Consider the following 8285-nt stretch of genomic DNA (forward strand, 5'->3'; position numbering starts at 1 on the left):
AAGAAGTAAAAGTATACAAATAATTTAAAGAAAATACCAATAATTCCCTTAAGTAAAAACTTGTTTTTTTTTTTTTTTTGACAATTTATTGATTCAGTTTATCAATTTTTCCATGCAATAAATATATAACATATAAATATACTTTGTAAATAAACGTTAAAATATGCTAAAAATAGTTAAGTTTTCATGGCTAATTAAAAATAGTTAATGCAATGTAACATTTTAAAAATTTCAGATGAGTAACAGTGACAAAATATTTTTGGAAACTAATACTTAAAAAGGAACGTGGTGATTAATGATTAATGCATGTAATAAAGATTTATATAAACTATACAGTATAAATACCTTAACGTGGTTTAAGAGTGAATATAGTGTAAGAAAATAAAAAGTGAATAGTATTAAAATGAAAATGAACAAGTTAGTGTGGGCACGATTATTAACAATTTATTTTATTTTATTTTCTAATAGAGCTATGTCCATTGCAACAACAACCAATGCAAATTATCCGGCAGTGTTTGCATTTGGGGACTCAATTCTTGATACTGGAAATAATAATAATCAATTATCAGCGACTAAGTGCAATTTTCCTCCCTATGGAAAAGATTTTTATGGAGGTGTGGCTACTGGAAGATTCGGAAATGGCAGAGTTCTATCTGATTTGATAAGTAAATCTTATTTGTATTATTTTATTATCACTAATTAGTAATTACACGTTTAATGCAATTATATGAGTTGTTGGATCAAGATTAAACTACTCATCATACACTATAATGTTATTATTTTATATCGGTTAAATAACTAATTTTTTTTAATTAATTATATAATATTATGTATCTTCTATTATTTTTATAAAAAAGAAATAGATAGTAGACGATAAAAACACTATGCATGCTCCATTGAAAAGAAAAAAACTGCATGTTAGTAATAATAATGATAAATACATTTTATGATAAATAATGTGTTTTTGTGTGTGTTAATTTAGCGGCGGCTATGGGAGTGAAAGACACATTGCCAGCATATTTAAATCCAAACTTACAAGCTCAAGACCTTGTTACTGGAGTATGTTTTGCATCAGCTGGTTCAGGACTTGACGATATGACCGCAAACATTCAGGTATGTTGTAATAGTAATACTACTATATACTATGAATTAATTAATTTTAATCAAGATTTTTTATCTTAAATTAATTATATATAATGAATAAATTGTGTACAGAATGTCTTGACATTGGGCACTCAACTGAAAAATTTCCAAGATTACATAGGAAAGTTGCAAGCAAGTGTTGGTGCAGATAAAGCGGCTAACATCATATCCAACGCTTTGTATGTGATATCAGCAGGAAACAATGACGTGGCAATCACTTATACTTTTACACGCCTCTACTTTAGTTGGGGCAAGTCAAAGTTTTCTAAAGGTGATCATGAGGGAATTCTATTTCAATAATATTCATTAATTAATCTTTATTATTAAATTAATTTAATTTATGGATTGATTGAAAAAAGCAGAGCATATATCAATTGGGAGCACGACATGTGTGGGTTCTAAGTACGCTTCCATTGGGGTGCTTACCTGGAGCTAGAACAACACTTGGAGGGGCATTAAGGATATGTGTAGATCTTGAGAATATGTTAGCACAACAATTCAATGGCATGTTAGCTAGTGGAGTTTCTGATCTTAAAGCCACTCTTCCCGATTATGATGTTAAATTCGTTGATGTCTATACTCCTATGCTTCGTCTCATAATGAATCCTTTTGCATCAGGTATTTCATTTAATTTCATTACTATTCAATTATTAAACTAATATATATGTTTAATGAATTATGAAATAAATTATTTAGGGTTCATAAACGTATGGAATGGGTGCTGTGGAACTGGGACATTAGAAATGGGCCCAACATGCAATATATTCACTTTTCAATGTCCAAGTACATCAACCTACTTTTTTTGGGATTCTGCTCATCCTTCAGAGAGAGCTTATCAACTCACTCTCGCTTCGATGCTACAAAATCTAAATTATGATCTTACTAATTACAATATTTCTAAGGCTCTTGGTCACTTGAATGTAACAAGTCTTAATTTAATTTAATTAATAATTTTCATTTGTATGATATATTGGACTATTTATTTAACCAAATAAATTTAATAAAATTCATGATTGGCTTGCAATGCTTCTTACTAGTAGATGTCTTATCTTTCCTTTTCTATTTGTCCTTAATTTATTGGATCATTCATTCTTAACGTTTAGATTAATTAACCATTAATATCAAGAAAAAAGCTAAAGATTACGAAAATTAACTTAACAAAATTCATCAAAGGTGGTTATTGAATTTGAGTTATTTGTAAAGTCAGTACGCTAAATAGAAAAACTCTAATATTAAATCTCCTAATATTGTAGTTGAAAATAACTAGTTCAATGCTTAATTAAATCCTTGTTCTATTGTTAATGCTGGGACACTCTAAACTCACTATAATATATGAAACATTTTATATTGATTTAACTAAATTTTCCTAATTTAATCACAAAAATTACGAGTATTGTTATAGGTTTTTTTTTACCAAAAAATAATTTTTAATTAAATGAGTAAATTACAACTTATAAATCTCATTCATGATATCACATATCAGGATAGAACTTCTCATAAAGCAGCGTGCCACACTAGAAACTCGGGTGTGGACAATATTATGGTGTCAAACTTTTTTCTTTTTCTTTTTATTTCTCAAGTCTTAAATAAAATCCTAATAAATTTTATTTTACTTCTCAATAATTAAAATCTTATTCCTAAATTACCGTAATCAGTTAGTACAAATTTTACTCTATAATATTAAATGACTTTTATAGATCCGTGAAGCAACTTTCTACATGCAACACGTTTAAGAATATATTATTTTTTCTACGATATCATTAAATTAATTATCCTTAACAAAATTTCTTATTAAATGTAAATCTGATTACTTTTTCATGAGGGAGTTTACCTTAAGTATATCAATTACTAAAATACGAACTTTTAGTTTACTGAATTATCCATGAGCTGTATAATAACAATTAATGTTGTTGAGTCTATGCTCTGTGCGGAAGTAGAAAAACAATCATTTATATATAAATTATAAAGTTAAAACATTATTATAATTACAAAAAAGTAATATAATAGAAATTCAATTTTACTTTTATAAATTATAAATTAAAATAAAATGATTTTCAAATGGAGCCGATAAAAATATACAATATAAATAATATTAAAGTTAAATTACTGTACATCATCGTTAATGATTGAAAAAACATACTATTTTTTTTTTTTTATGATTATTGTTGCAATGTTAAAAAAATATTTAAAAAATAAATTTATAAATACTAATGATAAAAAAATTTACAAAAATTTTGTGAAATATTTTAAATAAATTTTATAATTAAATAAAATATAATAACTAATAATTCACCTGTGCGTGCCAAACACGAGTTATTATTCACTCAAAATAATACATATATAATTGTGTTATGATATTGAACTATATATTTTGGAATGTAAGTACAAAATAATGAACATATCTAAGAAATGTAGGTGTAACAAAAGATTCATATTTTTGACAATACAATTATATGACTTTTGGATTTAAACTTGGAATCCATTAACATAATTAATTATTTACATGCCAAATTGTTTTTAATATGATCTTATAAAATTTATAGCACTTCACTAAAATACATCAGGTGACATGCATTTTTGTGATACATATTCATATTTTATATAATATTTTAATAAAATTTACAAATTCCAATAGAATTAAATAACAAATTTAAAATAAATATATTAATTCAATAAATTTAAAAAAAATTGAGTTAATTATATATAAATTTTCAAGCAATATACTTCTTCCGTCTCAAAATAATCGTCGTATTTGTAAAAAATATTTGTCCAAAAATATTGTCACTTTTAGTTTTAAATGCAACTTTAATTATTTTTTTTCTAATTTTGAGCCCTAATTAATATAATTTACCAATATATGATAAAGATAAATTAGTAAAATAACTGTTTCCTTTTATTCATTTATCATTTTATTTTAATGTGGATGAAATACTCAAATACAATAAATATTGTGGGATCGATGGAATATTTAGCATAAATTTTAGTATAATATTAATATTTATAGCTATTTGCATTGTATGTGTTTGTAGTGGTTTAATGGATATATTGCAATGCATGTGATTGACTCTCTTAGAGCTGTCAAATGCATCCGCTCAATTCGAACACAATCAGTGTCATTTTAATTAATGATAATTTTTTAAAATTAAATAAAATAAATATTAATTATTAAAAAATACATTTGAATGAAATAATAAGTAATAAAATTATTTAATGATCACATTTAATATTAAAATACACGCATAAATATTTAATAATACTCGTTGTGTCTCAAAAATATATGCCATTTAACAAAAGACATGTAATTTAAAAAATGTAGTTAGTTTTGTATAGGAAATAAAAATTATAAATGGTTAAATATATTCTTAATCCTTCAAAGCTCCTTTTTTTTATGTCATATTACTAATAAGACTTTAAAATATTATTAATTTAATTATTTAATTTTAAATATTTATTAATTTATCTATAACTTCAAATTAAAGATTCCATTGTTAAGTTATCAAGTTAGTGATATTTTAAAATCTTAATAATGACATGTCATAAAAAAAATCAATTACTTAGTAAAAGAAATATCATATAATTTCTTAACTTTTCTTTTGCAGTAAATTTATAAATTTTAAACTTTTATTGGGTACTAAATTTTTTTATAGTATACAAATATTATATAGTAAAATAAATGTATCACTAATTTATTTAGACTTGAAAGTTTGTAAACTAATTTATATGCAAAATTTATTGTATTTTTTTAATCTTAAAAATGATAACAAATATTATTATAATTAAGTCATATAATTACGATATCTATGATTTTAAACCTTAAACATGTAGTCCAACTTAATACAAACAACATTTATTAGTTAACTTAAAATTTAAAAATATTTACACTTTTTCTTTAATTTCTATGTAATTTACTAATGTGACGTACGTATATGATTGACATAAGTACTTTTTTAAAATTATTGTCATTAATGGTATATAAAAATAGAAAATAAAATAATTGAAAAAAGAGAGTAATTAATAAATAGTAGTTGTATAATAGAAAAAGCAACATTAATACTTTATTGCTATTGTAAAATGGTATATAAAATGAGAATTTTGTTTTTTGCTTTTGTTTGACACCTAATTTTGTTCGATTTTTACTTGTTATTAAAAAAAGGAAATAATAATAATTATAATAATAATAGCAAATATATGTGAAGAAATATAAAAATAAAAATAAATAATTAGGGATATAAGCTTTTAACAATCACAAGTGTTTTCGGTTCTTGTTTGTCTCTAATTCTTGTTCAGACTATTTTCTAAAATATAAAAATAATAATAAGAAATAAAAATAAAGGAAACTGAAAAGAAATGATTTGATGGTCATAAAAATCGATGCAATAATGATCAAAATAAACGGAAAAAAACCGAAAAGAAATTGATTGATGGTCATAAAAATCAGAATAATGGTGATCAATTGAATAGAAAAGAAAACCGAATAAATGAATCAATAACAATAAGAATCGGTATAATTGTGGCCAATTAAAAGAAAAGAAACCGAAAAAAATAGATTAATGGTAATCAATTGACAATTATTCTTTTGTCTTTTGAAATCTATACCCAAAAGGGAAGGACAACTGGAAACACAAACTGAGAGCACAAAAAAAATAGAGACATTAATTAGAAAAAGAGAAGAAGATAATCTAATCTTGAAATAATTAGTCTAGTAAGGTATCATTTTCTTATTCTTTTCTCTATTCTGCTTATTAGTATTTTTATTTTTTTTATTTTTTTAAATATATATATTGTTTCTCTTTCTATTTTTTTTGTTTATAAAAAATAAACTCATATGTTAAGCTTTCATTTTATTTTTTAAATTGTTTAATTCTAAAATCGTTTTCTTTGCAATATAAAATAAAATAAAAAATATAACTAATTGATGTCTATAGATCAAGAAAACAAATTTCATCATATTGTAATGTAATAAAAAATTCATAATACGTCTTTATAAAAAAAAATTATAACAGATAAATGTTTTTACCCTTAAAATTAGAATTAATGGTTGTCGCCGCCGGATGAAATTCATCGTCACTCGCTGCACCATATTATTCACTTTCAATCGTTAGTGGCATTTGTGTCGCGACAGATCCGACAACGTACGAGCAAATCATTTAACAGATTATTTCACCGTCGTGTCCATCTGTCTCGTTCACATACAGCCACATTACGTTTTTTTATTTTATTTTTTTTCTTTACTTTAAAACAGACAAATATTATTATTATTATTATTATTATTATTATTATTATTATTATTATTATTACATTTTTATTTTTATTTTTTAATACATATATAAATAAATAATAATAAAATCGGTCAACACACAAATATTTTCTACCTAAGAACTACGTGTGTATTGATTTCCCTATTGCATCTAGGAATACGTAGGAGCAATGTCTTACCTTTGTCAAACTAAATTAATAAAACAAATATTTTTTTTCTTTTTTCATAAATGTAAATAATGTAATTTTTTATTATTCTTTTTGGGGTAAAAATAAATAAAAAAATAGTTTGTATATAATTAATTATAGGGTAGCCGTTTTAACGGACGTTGTAGGGTGATAATACTTCTCTACTTGTAATTGACTCCCGAATCCAAATTTTTGGTTCAAAAATATTATTTTAGGTTTTCTCCAATTTTTCCTTTAATAAAAATAAAATTGGTGGCGACTCCTTTGTCGCGGACAAACCGGACGCAACAGCTGACGACTCTGCTGGAGATTTTTGAGAGTCAAGCCTAATGTAATTAATTATATATAATTATTTTATTATTTATTATTTTATTTATATTACCCCTATTATTTTATTTATTTTCTTATCTTATGAATATAATTATATGTCTCTTGTCAATTTATTTTCATTGTGATGATTTATTTTAGGCTAAATTACATTTGTGGTCCTTTAACTTAATTTCAGGTAACGTTTTAGTCCTTTATCTTTTTTTTTTCCCGACTTGGTCCTTTATTTTAATTTTAAGTGACAATTTAATATTTTATGTTTTAAAATTTCAACAATGTTATCCTTTTTTATACAAAAATTCAAAAAAATTTCAATCAAAACTCATAAAATTAATTATATTCTTCAATATAATACAAATTTCATCAAATTTGTAACACAAATCTTCAAATAAACTCATATTTTCATACTTTATTTGATATTGTTAGGAATAAAGGACTAAATCGGAAAAAAAAAAAGATAAAGGACTAAAACATTACCTGAAATTAAGTTAAGGGACCACATATGTAATTTAGGCTTTATTTTATTTTATTTATTTTTATTTACACCCTAACACGATCCACACATTTATGAGTGAGCTCTATACCCGAGCTGAGTGCAAACCTAAGATAAGTTAGAGATTGTGTAACGATAATCTTCTGGATGTACATCCTGTTTGGTTGTCATGAAAGTCTCACCTAGAGTTGACCTTTTCTAGAATATTTCCATTTTAATAGTTTACCTATTAATTGGTTTAATATTTTAGAATTGAGTTGTGTGCTCTGTGAGCCAATTTAGAACTATAGAGCCACCCATAGTAAAGGTTCACAATAAAAAACCATCAATTAAGAAAAGAACCATGTAGGGAACATGTATATATGGAAAAAAAAAACTTACTCTATCTATATCTCATTTTTATCATAATGCGTTGCATAACCATGCATGTTTCATCTTTTATTTTATTTTACAACATATTTTTCTCTTTCTCTTCATTTTTTTTAGAAAAAGTAATTGCATATTAGGAGGCAGTAAAATATTTCAATTAAATGCATAATCATTGCATTCATTTTCTTACATTTTCATAACATTTTCCTTCAAGAAAAAAAATAAAAAATGGCAAAAAAAAAAGTATCATGACACCTTTACCGAACATGTTCTCGGGTTAAAATCATGGATGAATTGAAGCATACAATGGTTATCTGAATCAACTGAAAGACACTATGGCTATATCATGGATGAACATCAATAAGTCTAACAAGATTATCTGAATCATGGATAAATACGTAGAACTCATGTTTACCCCTTAATTTCATAAGTCTAACAATTTTTACCTTTAGTCTAGGTCTACCTCAAGTAAGTTGTCCACAAGATCTGAACATGATACTAATGAGAT

At 24.3% G+C, this 8285-nt stretch overlaps 1 pseudogene; it reads left to right on the plus strand.

Moving 5' to 3' along the window:
- Positions 1 to 409: 409 nt before the first annotated feature.
- LOC101492426 (GDSL esterase/lipase At5g63170-like) lies at positions 410 to 2113 on the plus strand (annotated as a pseudogene).
- The last annotated feature ends 6172 nt before the right edge of the window (positions 2114 to 8285 follow it).

The sequence above is a fragment of the Cicer arietinum genome, chromosome 4 (assembly GCF_000331145.2).
Source record: "Cicer arietinum cultivar CDC Frontier isolate Library 1 chromosome 4, Cicar.CDCFrontier_v2.0, whole genome shotgun sequence".
Taxonomy (NCBI): domain Eukaryota; kingdom Viridiplantae; phylum Streptophyta; class Magnoliopsida; order Fabales; family Fabaceae; genus Cicer; species Cicer arietinum.